The 12,545-nt window shown below is 33.5% G+C and overlaps 1 pseudogene; it reads left to right on the forward strand.

Annotated features, from left to right (window-relative positions):
* The first annotated feature begins 11,474 nt into the window (after window positions 1–11,474).
* LOC109453309 (eukaryotic translation initiation factor 1A, Y-chromosomal) lies at window positions 11,475–11,886 on the forward strand (annotated as a pseudogene).
* Window positions 11,887–12,545: the final 659 nt, after the last annotated feature.

Raw genomic sequence — 12,545 nt, forward strand, 5'->3', positions numbered from 1 at the left:
TGCTCAGAGTCCTGTGATCACAGACACAATACTGTATGAGACCAACAGAACAGATTTTGTACCAGTCCTGTGATTAGATAAATCAGAGTAATTGACAGAGTGACATACTCATGTGGTAAATTCGAGTTCTGTCAAGAACTTCTAAGGCAGAGAAGTAGATATGCTGGAAGCGTGATCTACTGTGGATCCTGCATCCCCCTGCACGTTTTTGCTGGACAGGCCAAGAATGCAAGGCCCTGACTGCCCTTTACCTGGGTCATTTATCAGCAAGCAACTTTAAGGAGTGAGGAAACACCGCCCCCCCCAAAAAAAAAAATAGGCTTCTTTTTGCTCACTATAGAAGCAATAAACCTTCACAGTTCAAAAGTTTCTTTGGGTAATATAGCCCACTGGGTGTGCAGCATCTATAATGGGGTCCTTTTCTTCCCCCTGTGGGTTAGAGACAGCATGGGAACCAACACAAACCAACATGAATTTCTGACTAGTGCTATTGCTGTGAATGATAGAGCCCTTTGTCTTTCATCCAGGACTCCTGTGTCTTCTGCCAGGTGCCGTGAAACAGTAATAGGATAACTACTTAGCTTGTCTGTAAGGTAATATCCCAGACCTTTACAGTTCTTGTCAAAAAAGTTGTCTGCTCTACTGCTGTTTGAGAGAAAAATTGATCATTGGTAGGAAGGTCCAATAATTTCTAGCTGTGAGCATAAGTTTCAGAATATGGATTTTATACCTGCTTTTTGTTCTGTGTTAGATTTTTGTAATTCAGGTAAATCTCAATCTCTTGACCTCTCATCTTAACATCCGTTCTTTACATAGGTAATAACAGAGGTAAAGTTATAACTTTAGATTTCCTTAAGTGCTTTGGCATGTTTGGATTTAAGACAGCATTTGTTATGAAATTAAACAGCAAAGTTTTTAACAATAAGAATTTGTGAAGTCCGTCATCTTTTTTAGTATTTAAAATAATCTCATCTTTCTTCACATATTTGCTATGAGATATACAGGCCTTAGGGCAGACCACTGAGAATGAGAACCAGAAGGTCAACATACTCAAGAATACCAAAGAGTAATTCTTAGGAAAACATTGGTGAAAACCACAATAATCTACTTCATGCATGTTGAATTTGAGGCTACAAAGTGCACCCCCAATGAAAAACACTTTTGTACTGTGTTGACTATAGATACAGTGGAGATATTGCCATTGTGTTATGTAATATGAGGGACAGAAATTATGGTAGAGATAAATGTCTCGGCTATTTCTTTTTGATCCAATCTACTTTCTTTCATCTTCTCTTTTTACACCATCCCTCACCAGTTGCATCTACCTAAAGATTAGTATGCACGTGAATTGTTGGGGATGATTCCTATCTCTTGGGATCTCTCATAATTTAAAATATATCATTTATTAATTTATTTTAGAAATTGAAGGCAGAAGAATAAACTTTTAGTTCTCAGGCGGATCACTGGGATTCTTTAGATTGAGTAATTTTTTTTTTTTTTATATTTTGTATATGACAGTAATTCATTATGGGGCTTTTGTGAGATTAATTAAATAAATGCAGAAGTAAACATTTCATCAAATACAAAGTGTTATATTTACCTAAAGTATATGTATTGGTTTCCTAGGACTGCCATAACAACATACCACAAACTGGCTGGTTTAAATCAACAGAAGTGTATTCTTTCACAATGCTGGAGGTCAGAAGTCCAAAGTCAAGGTGTTGGCAGGGCGACAATCTCTCTGAATGCGCCAGGGGAGGATTTTTCCTGTCTATTCCTGGTAGCCTCGGTGTTGACTTGTGGTAGCATATGTTCTAGCTCTGCCTTCATAGTCACATAGCATTCTCCCCACCTGTGTCTATCCTCTTCTTATCAGGACACCCGCCATGTTAAGTTTCCACAATACTCCAGGATAACTTCATCTTAACTAATTTCATCTGAAATGAGTCTATTTTGAAATAATGCCACATTCTGAAGGACTGGAAGGTAGGATGTCAACATATCTTCTGTGGGGGGGCACAATTCAACCTATAACAGTCTACCTCTGGTTCCCCCAAATTTAAGTCGTTTTCCACCTATAAAATGCATTTACCTGTTTCAACATCCCCTAAAGTCTTAACCGTTCCAGTATCAACTCTAAGTGAAAAATCTCATCTAAATATTAATCAAAATCGAAAATCTCCTCTAAATCAGTTATATAAGAGACTTGGGGTATGATTCATCTTGTAGCAAAATTATCTCTAACTGTGAACTTGTGAAACCAGACAAATTATCTGTTTTCAAAATCCAATGTTAAGAAAGGCATCAGATAGATATTCCCTTTCCAAAAGGATGGAATTGTAAGGAAAAAGGGATCAAAACCTAGCAGGGCTATTTCTGTTAGATGTCAAGGCCTGAGAATAATTCTCTGTGGCTTGATACTATGCCTTTTGGCCCATCAGAACATTGGCTGTGTCCTTTCAGACTATGGGGAAAATTTCATTTTACCACTGTCCTTCAAGGATGTCCCATAATTGGCCTGTAGTGGTACAGTTGTCTACTTTCAAGCAGTGCCTGTACAACATGCAGTATCACCAGTAAACCAGGCCCAAGATTTCTTTCTCAGTTAACTGATAAGAACTTCCATGTGTCTATAGGTATAGACCAACAGGCTGGGAGAAAAAAGATAATGTAGCAGGAATGGAGACCATGAACATTAGAGCCACTTCTTTATGTAACTTACCTGTGCCTTCAGGGTTTGCTCAAGCTTGATCTCATCTATATATACCATTTCCATTTGATGATGGAGTGCTGCTGGGCATGCCAAATTTTATGGCTTGGTGGGTTGGACAGTACCCAGTTCGAATGGTAAATTGGTGGCCCATGGTTCAGCTTTAAGTATTGTGGTTTAGAATTTCGGCATATCTTTTGGGGGAGACACAATTCAACCCACAACTTCCTGGTAATTATTAACAATAGTAATTGTATTCATTTTTACTGAGTTGTTCCTACCTTTACAATGTTGAACTTATGTCAATGCAAATCTAGTTTTGTCTCATACTAATGACTTGTTTTTAAAATAAGATACATGCTATTTTTAATCAGCCAGGTGCAAGTGTTTACTTTTGCTGACAAAGCAGAATAAGTAAATATAGGGTCATATGCAGGTGTCATCTCAAATTCCAAGGTACTTAAATTAAAATAATCATGCCTATTACTAATAACTGTAATTTATCCATTTACTCAACAAATATTTATTGTGTTCCTAGTATATTCCAGACATGATTCTAAATGCTGGGTTGTGGAAATGAACAAAATAGACCAATCTCTTGCTGTCATAGTTCCTATATCTTAGATGAGGGAGACAGACAATAAAAAAATAAATTTAAAATATGTAATACATATTCAGGTCATGAATGATAAGTGCTATAAAAATAAGAATAGAGTTTAAAAGAGGCAATGATTGAGTTGAGCACATTAAATATATCAGCTTTACATCAGGCATTTTACTAACAATTTCACATACCATTACACTGAAATTTCACAGTATTTATAAAATAAATTTGTAAAATATAGGTATTATATTTCAATTTTGCTGGTAAGTAAACTGAGGTACAGAGACTGAGTAATATCTTTCTCATCATTCAAATAGTTAAGAGAGGAGCCAGGAATCAAGTTAGGTCTGTTTTACCTAAGACTGTGCTTTCTCAAACCCCACACTACCTCAGCATGACTATTTATATTGTGTTCAATATGGAGAAGCAATTGAAGAGTGTTCTGGAAAAACATGCGTGTGTTGACTTGTTTACATTAGTCTTTCCTTTTTCTAACTCCAACTATTTCTACATACAAGTAGTGCCTTACTGTAATCCATCCTATTGTTTGTTTCTATATTTGTGTACATATTTTGGTAATAATCTTTTCATATGCACATCCTTTATTTCCATAAAAGACGTATGTTTTCAGATAGGCAGAACAATTGGAATTAGATTAAAAATACATAAAATGTCTCATAGATATGGACTCCAAAAATACCTAAACCTTAGTCTTGAACATCCACGCATATTCACCCCTGTATGTTCCCTGATAAAAGTATATGCCTAGAGCAGACAAGTGGGAGAAAATAAGTTTTTATTAGTAGTGTGGCTTCATGCCAAATTCCATAGGGACAGCTTGTGCCTACATCTAACCAAAGCTCAATTGACCTACAAAGTATACCATAAAACTCAAACTAAATTTCAGCACTTGTCACACTTATTTTAAGATCTTATCTAGCCGATCATCAGCTCTAATGTGTCTTTTGGAGCCAAAATTAATATAAGACCCGCCCGATCTTATTTTTCTATAAGACCCGGTCTTCTATAAGAAGACCTTCTATAAGACCGGGTCTTATGTTAATTTTGGCTCCAAAAGATGCATTAGAGCTGATGGTCCGGCTAGGTCTTATTTTCAGGGGAAACATGGTATCCACTTTTGAGAAGACTCAGACAATATAATGTGATTAACATAATACCTAAGGTAAAACGTGATTCTCCATTCCATTTTTTTTTTTATTTTATTTCCTTTAGGTTGGGCTATATCTAAGTAAGTATGTTTGTCTCATGGGATAAATTAAAGAAGATATATAAAGATAACCATACATTAAAAGAAATGGCCCAGGAGCAATTAAATGACTACATACAAAAAAAATTAAGTTGTGTACCAACATCACAGCACATCCAAAAATTGATTAAGAATGGATTACAGACTTAAATGTAAGAGCTAAAACTATAAAACTCTTAGAAGAAGAAAACACAGCAATGAATTTCAGTTAACCTGAGTCAGGCTTAGATGTGACACCTAAACTTAAGTAACAACAACAACAACAACAACACAAATAGATAAATTGGGCTTCATCAAAATTAAAAACCTTTTGTGTTTCAAAGGACACACACACAAAAAAAAAAAAAAAAAGAAAAAGAAAAGAAAAGAAAAAAAATTGAAAAGAATCCAGACAATTAGGATTTCCGGTTCCACATATAAGGAGTTTACAAGTCACCACCCATCCTATCATTAAATTTAAAAGATGAACAGACTGAAAAATCAACAACTTTTCTTGCATCTGTAAGAGAGGGGAGGACACAGGGGAAACCACTGCCCCAAATATTGGAAAGAGAGACAGGCAAGTAAAAGGAGTCACAGCTTACCAGAGGAACAGAGACCCAGGGAAATATCCATGAGAACCAGAAGAGCAGGAGTAGGAAAACCTAAAATGTAACTGACAAATTGCTGAAGGCTTTGTGAACAAGCTTGAGAGTTAAAAGCTTCAAGGGAAAGTTAAAAGTTTCAACGGGTCTCCACAAAACTGTGAAATTTATCTCCAGGAACTGGACAAAGTTCTCACAGTATATATTAGAGAGAAAAAACCCTCAGGCTTCATGTAAAAGAAGGGGAAAAGAAGTCATTTTGAAATATCCTAGAACACTCTTCTTCTAAACAAGATCTTTCCTCAAGGGAAACTAGTTAACTAACTACAGTCTAATCTGTTGGGCTATTATCAGAGCTTAACTGACATAAGAAAGGAAATTACCTACCTGAAACCCACTCTAGCCACCTGTTTTACATAAGGGGGCAGAAAAAACTGAGACACTCTTGTGAAGTTCATAGTCCAAAGGCATAAGATCATCAAAAGACCAAAACCTAATTATAAGACCACAGAATGCTTTCCCTTCCTCCACATCTCACCATTACATATCAACGGCCTGTTTACAGCAGTTCTTTTTACCTAGTACATCATGTTTGGTTACCAAGAAAAACATTACGAGGCATACCAAAAAAGCAAAAGACACAATTTGAACAGACACAATGAGTATCAAAAACAGACATGCAGGATGTTGGAATTATAACCCTAGGAATTTAAAACAACAGTGATTAATATGCTAAGAGCTCTAGTGGATAAAATAAACAGCATGAAGGAACAGATGGGCAATGTAAGCAGAGAGATGGAAATCCTAAGGAAAAACAAAATGTTAGAAATTAAAAAGAACTAAAACAGAAAAAAAGAATGTCTTTGATGGGCTTATTAGTAGACTGGACACAACTGAGGAAAGAATCACTCAGCTAGAGGACATATCAATAAAATCCACAAAAAAGAAAGAAAAAAACAGAACAGAATATCCAAGGGTTGTGTGACAACTACAAAAGTTGTAACATATGTGTAACAGGAAGACCAGAAGGAGAAGAAAGAAAAACAGGAAAAGTATTTGAAACTACAATGATTGAGAATTTTCCCCAAATTAATGTCATACACCAAACCACAGATCCAGGAAACAAGAGCACCAAGCAGGGTAAGTATCAAATAAAACTACACTCAGACAAATAATTTTCAAACCAAAGATGAAAGTCCTGAAAGAAGCAAGAGAAATACACCACCTGACCTATAAAGGAACAAAGATAAGGACTGCATCTGACGTCTCCTCAGAAATCATGCAAGCAAGAAGAAAGTAGAGTAAAATATTGAAACTGTTGAGAGAAAAAACCCAATCTAACTAGAATTCTGTATTCTACAAAATTGTGTGTCAAACGTGAAGGAGAAATAAAGACTTACTCACAAATAAAAATTGATGGAATTTGTTGCCAGTAGACTTGCCTTGCAAGAAATGTTAAAAGAAATTCTTTAGGACAATGTAGAAGACATGGATAAATTCCTAAAAACGTACAACTTACCAAGACTGAGTCATAAAGAAATGGAAAGTCTGAATAGACCAATAACAAAAAAGGAGACTGACTCAAATCCGAAACCTCCCAACAATGAAAAGTCTGAACCAGATGTTTCACTGGTTTCTTCTACAAAACTTAAAAAAACAAAAAAAGAAAAGAAAAGAAAAAGCCAATCCTCAAACTCTCACAAATTGAAAACAAGGGAATAGTCCAAACTGATTTTAGGATGCCAGAATTACTCTACTACCCAAACCAGAGAAGGACACTAGAAGAAAACAAAACTACAGGCCAATATCCTTGATGAAAACAGATGTAAAAGCACTCAACCAAACACTGACAAACTGAAATCAGCAGCACGTTCAAAGGATCATAAACCATGATCAAGTGGGATTCATTGCTGGAATGGAAAAATGTTCAATGTATGCAAATTAATCAATGTGATATATCATATAAATAATATAAAATACAAAAATCATATCATCATCTCAATAGATGCAGAAAAAGTAATTGACCAAATTGAACATTCTTTCATGATACAAATTCCCAACAAATTGAGTATAGAAGGACTGTACCTTAATATAATAAAGGCCATATATGACAAGCCCACAGCTAACATCATACCTAATGGTAAGATGCTGAAAACTTTGTGTCTAAGATCAGGAAGAAGACAAGGATGCCCACTCTTCTCATCACTACTATTCAACACAGTTCTGGAAGTCCTAGCCAGAGCAATCAGGCAAGACAGATACAAAGTAAGTAAATAAAAATATATAAATGGCACTCAAATTGGAAAGGATGAAGAAAATTGTCTCTGTTTGCAGATTATATGATATTTTTAAAAATATGGAATAGCCTAGAGTGTACTCAAAAACTGTTAGAAATAAACATATTCAGTAAAGTTTCATGATATAAAATCAACATACAAAAATCAACTGCATTTCTAAATACTAACAACAACAAACTATCTGAAAAACAAATTTTAAAATAATCCCATTGACAATATAATCAAAAACAATAAAATACTTAGGAATAAATTTAACCACACAGGTGAAAGATCTGTACACTGAAAACTTTAAGACATTGATAAAAGGCATTAAGGAACACACAAAAAAAATTGAAAGATATCCCATGTTCATGGATCCCAGAATTAATATTGTTAAAATGGCATGGACATATAATACTGAAAGTCATCTATAGAGTTAATGTAATCCCTATTAAAAAATCCAATGATATTTTTTAACAAAAATAGAAAACAAAATCCTAAAATTAGCTTGGAACCACAAAAGACCTTGTATAGCTAAAGCAATCATGAAGGGGGGAAAAAAGCTGGAGGCATCACACTTCCTGATTTCATATTATACTATAAAGCTATAGTAATCAAACAGTATGGTACTGACATAAAAACAGACACATAGAACAATGAAACAAAACTGGAAGTCCATAAATAAACCTATACATATATGATCGACTATAATTTGACAACAGAACCAATAATCATCAATGGGACAAGAGTCTCTTCAATAAATGGTGTTGGAAAAATTGGATATCTACATGTAAAAAAATAAAACTGGATCTCTATCTCACAAAAATAAGTCAAAATAGATTAAAGATTTAAATGTAAGACTTGAAACTATAAAACTCCCAAAAGAAAACATAGGGGAAAAACTACTTGACATTGGTCCTGGAATGACTTTCTGTATGACATCAAAAGCTCAAGCAACAAATGCAAAAATCAACAAGTGGGACTATATCAAAATAAAAAGCTCTGTACAGCAAAAGAAATGATCAATAAAATGAAAAGACAACGTATGGAATGGGAGAAAATATTTTCAAATCATACGTAATCAGGGGTTAATAGCGAAAATATATAAGAAAATGATACACCTCAATAACAAAAAAAAATATCCAATTTAAAAACTGGCAAAAGATCTGAATAGACATTTTTCCTAAGAAGATATTCAAAGTGCCAACAAGTACATGTAAGATGATCAATATCACTAATCAGTAGGAAATTACAAAACAAAACTACAATGAGATATCACCTCACTAATGTTAGAATGGCTATATAATTTAACACAAAAATAAAAGTCAAGAGATAATGTGTTGGCAAGGATGTGGAGGAAAGGGTACTCTCATGAACAGTTGGTAGAAAGGTAAATTGGTGCAGTCACTAGGGAAAACATTATGCAGTTTCCTCAAAAAACTAAAAATAGAACTATCGTATGATCAAGCGATCCCACTTTTGGGTATGGATCTAAAAAAATGAAATCACTATCTAAAAGAGATATTTGCAACTCCCACATTCATTGCAGTATTATTTACAATAGCCAAGGCATGGAAATCACCTAAGTGTCTGTCATGGATAAATGGATGAAGAAAATGTGGAAAATATATATATATACATTTTTTTTTATAAATATATATATATATATATATATATATATATATATATATTCAGCCATAAGAAGAAATATTTCTGCCATTTGCAACATGGATGATCCTTGATTGCACTGTGCTAAGTAAAACAAGTCTGACAGAGAAAAACAAATATTGTGTAATCTCACTTATATGTGGATTCTTAAAATACAAACACATAGAAACAGAGAGTGAATTGTGGTTTGCTAGGTGTGAAGGAGGTTGGGGAGGCTGGGGGAAATGCATCAAAGTGGTCAAAGTTACAATTTTCCAGTTACAAGATGAATAAGTTCAATGGTAACTAGTGTTAAGAACATTTTATTGCATACTTCAAAGTTGCTGAGAGAGTAGATCTTAAATGTTCTCATCACAAAAACAAAAAGGTAAACTATGTAAGGTGATGGATGTAATGGATGTATTAACTAACCTTTTTGTGGTAATCATTTATATATATATATATAGATAGATAGATAGATAGATAGATAGATAGATAGATAGATAGATAGATAGATATAGATATACATACACACACATATATATACTCACATATATGTAAATGCATATATATAATCATTAATATATATTAATCATAAATAATCATATATATGTATATTCAACACATTACACACCTTAAACTGAAACAAAGTTATGTATAAATTATGTCTCAATAAAGCTAGGGCAAAAAAAAGCTCTTAGAGAAAATAAAATAATACAGATCAGAAACTCAAATCTATATAAAGTGAGAAAGAGTATCAAAGAAAGTATACATGAAAGTAAAATAAACGTTTATTTTTTTTAAATTCTTAATCTCACAGTTAACAGATTTTTCAAAATAATAATACCAACAATGTATTGAACATGTATGCTTATGTATATATCACATATGAATATGTACATATGCTTACATATGCATATATATATACACATATATATGTTAAATGAATGATAGCAATTTTACAAGGGACAGAATAAAGAAATTAGGATTATTCTGTTATTACAAAATTGTCTCACTATGCATGAAGTGTTGTAGTGTTTTTTGGAGATGGACTGGATTAGCTATAAATGTATACTGCAAACTGTAGGGCAACCACTAAAAAAAGTAAAAACAGACGTATAACAAATATGCTAAGTGAGAAAATGGAATCACATAAAATGCTCAACTAAAAGTACAAAAGGCAGAAAAAGAGTGGAAGACAAAAATATGAACAAAGATCAAAGGCAACAAATAAAAACACTAAGGAATACATTAGCCCGAATTTGTCACTGGTCATTTGCAGTCAGTCAATGATCTAAATGCACCAGTTAAAAAGAGATTGTCAGAATGAATAAAAAAATAAATAAAAAAAAGACTCAACTGTATATTGTCTACGAGTAATTCACTTTAAATATAAAGACACCGATAGATTAAAAGTAAATTGAAGGAAGAAAATATACCATGGAAACACTAATCAAAAGAAAATATAGGAGTAGCTATATTAATTTCAGACAAAGTTGACTTCAAAGTAAGGAAAGTTACCAGGATTAAAGAAGAATATTACATAATGATAAAGGGGTCAATTCTTGAAGATGTAACAATTTTTTATATGTATGCACGTAACAACAGAGCATCAAAATACATGAAATAAAAACCAACAGAATTCCAAGAAATAGATGAATCCACTATTATAGTCAAAGTCTCCAAAACCTCTCAGAAATAAACAGAAAATCAGTAAGGAAATAGCTGCACTCAATGACACCATCAATCAACTGGATATAATGGACTCTATCAACTATACAACAGCTGAATACACATTTTCTCAAGTTCACATGGGACATTTACTAAGATAGGCCACATTATGGACTATGAAACACATCTTCACAAATTTAAACGGGTAGAAATCATACAAGGTCTGCTCTAGGACCACAATGGAATTAAACCAGAAATCAGTAACACGAAGATAACTGGAAAATCCCAAAATACGTGGAAATTAAACAATACATGTCTAAATAACACGAGACGAAAAAGAAATTTCAAGAGAAATTAAAAACTCTACTTAACTAAATAAAAATGACAACATACTTATTAAAATCAGGGGGATTCAGTGAAAGCAGTACATAGAAAGAAATTTACATCATTGAATGAATATATTAGAAAAAAAGAAAAATCTAAGTTTCCATCTTAGAATACTGAAAAAAGAGTAAATTTAACCCAAAGAAAGTGGGAAAAAATAAATTATAATACACACACGTGGATCCCAGAAAAACTGGGTTTCAAGATTCTCCAATATTTTATGGCTTGGCTTCCCCCACCTGATACACACCGTGTAGCCCTTGGAACCCCTTGGAGGACGCCACGCAGCTTGGATAGGAGTCAGAGACACCTCAAGGCCACAGTCACCAACATGTCCAAGAATAAAAGTAAAGGACGGAAAAATAGACACAGAAGAATGAGAATGAATCTGAAAAAAAGAGAGCTGATATTCAAAGAGCATAGATAAGAATAGGTTCAAATAATCAAAATGTTGGGAAAAGGACAATTAGAACCAATATGTTTTGATGTCACATCAGAGGGAAATTCAGGAAAAAGGGTTGGAAAATTACCTCGGACATTATATTAGTTGATCTATAGACTACCAGGATACCAAAGCTGATGTAATTGTAAAATACAATGCAGAGGCAGCTAGAAGTCTGGAGGCATATGGTGAGCTTCCAGAGCATGCTAAATACAGTGACACTGATATACTTGGTCCTGGAGATAACGATGAAATCTCCTTTGATAACAGTAGAGATGATGATGACGTTGATGATATCTAAACTGAATTCAACATTTTATGTTCCAATTTTTCTGAGGCTTGTTCTACCTTTGGATTTTGGCTCTGACCCGTTAAAGATCAAAATTTTATTAGCATGAGAGTACCCTGTTAAAGTTGATTAACTTGTTTCTAAGTATTTGCATTTCTTGAAAAATTGGTAACGCTGAAGATCCCTACTGAAATGTTAAATTCACTTTGTTTATTTGACATAACGGAGCTAATGGTAAAAGACCACATCTTCTATTTTAAAAGAGAGAGAAAAAAAAAAATCCTTTCTTACTTTAACTACTTCCAGTAAGTAAAGGGATGTTTTGAATAAACCATTTGCCCTACACTCACTGTTTATTATAATTAAGCCCTAGTTTTGACTAGTCTGTTGATGATTCAGTATCCTTCTGTATAGTCTAGCTACTTATATGCTCCCCTGAAATGTTGATATAATATAAGGGATCCAGAAAACTGCATTTGAAGTAAAAAATGACAGGTTTGTTTTACATATTTAAGTAGCATGTGGATATTCTTATACCAATTTTGATATTATGTACATTTTTTTATTATCTAATTTTGTGATTATAAATTTCAAAAACACAATTTTTGAACCTGGATTTTAATAGCAATTTTATATTTGTAGGATAGTAGTTGCAGAAATTGAATACTAGG

Source organism: Rhinolophus sinicus, linkage group LG01, assembly GCF_036562045.2.
Source record: "Rhinolophus sinicus isolate RSC01 linkage group LG01, ASM3656204v1, whole genome shotgun sequence".
NCBI classification, from domain to species: Eukaryota; Metazoa; Chordata; class Mammalia; order Chiroptera; family Rhinolophidae; genus Rhinolophus; species Rhinolophus sinicus.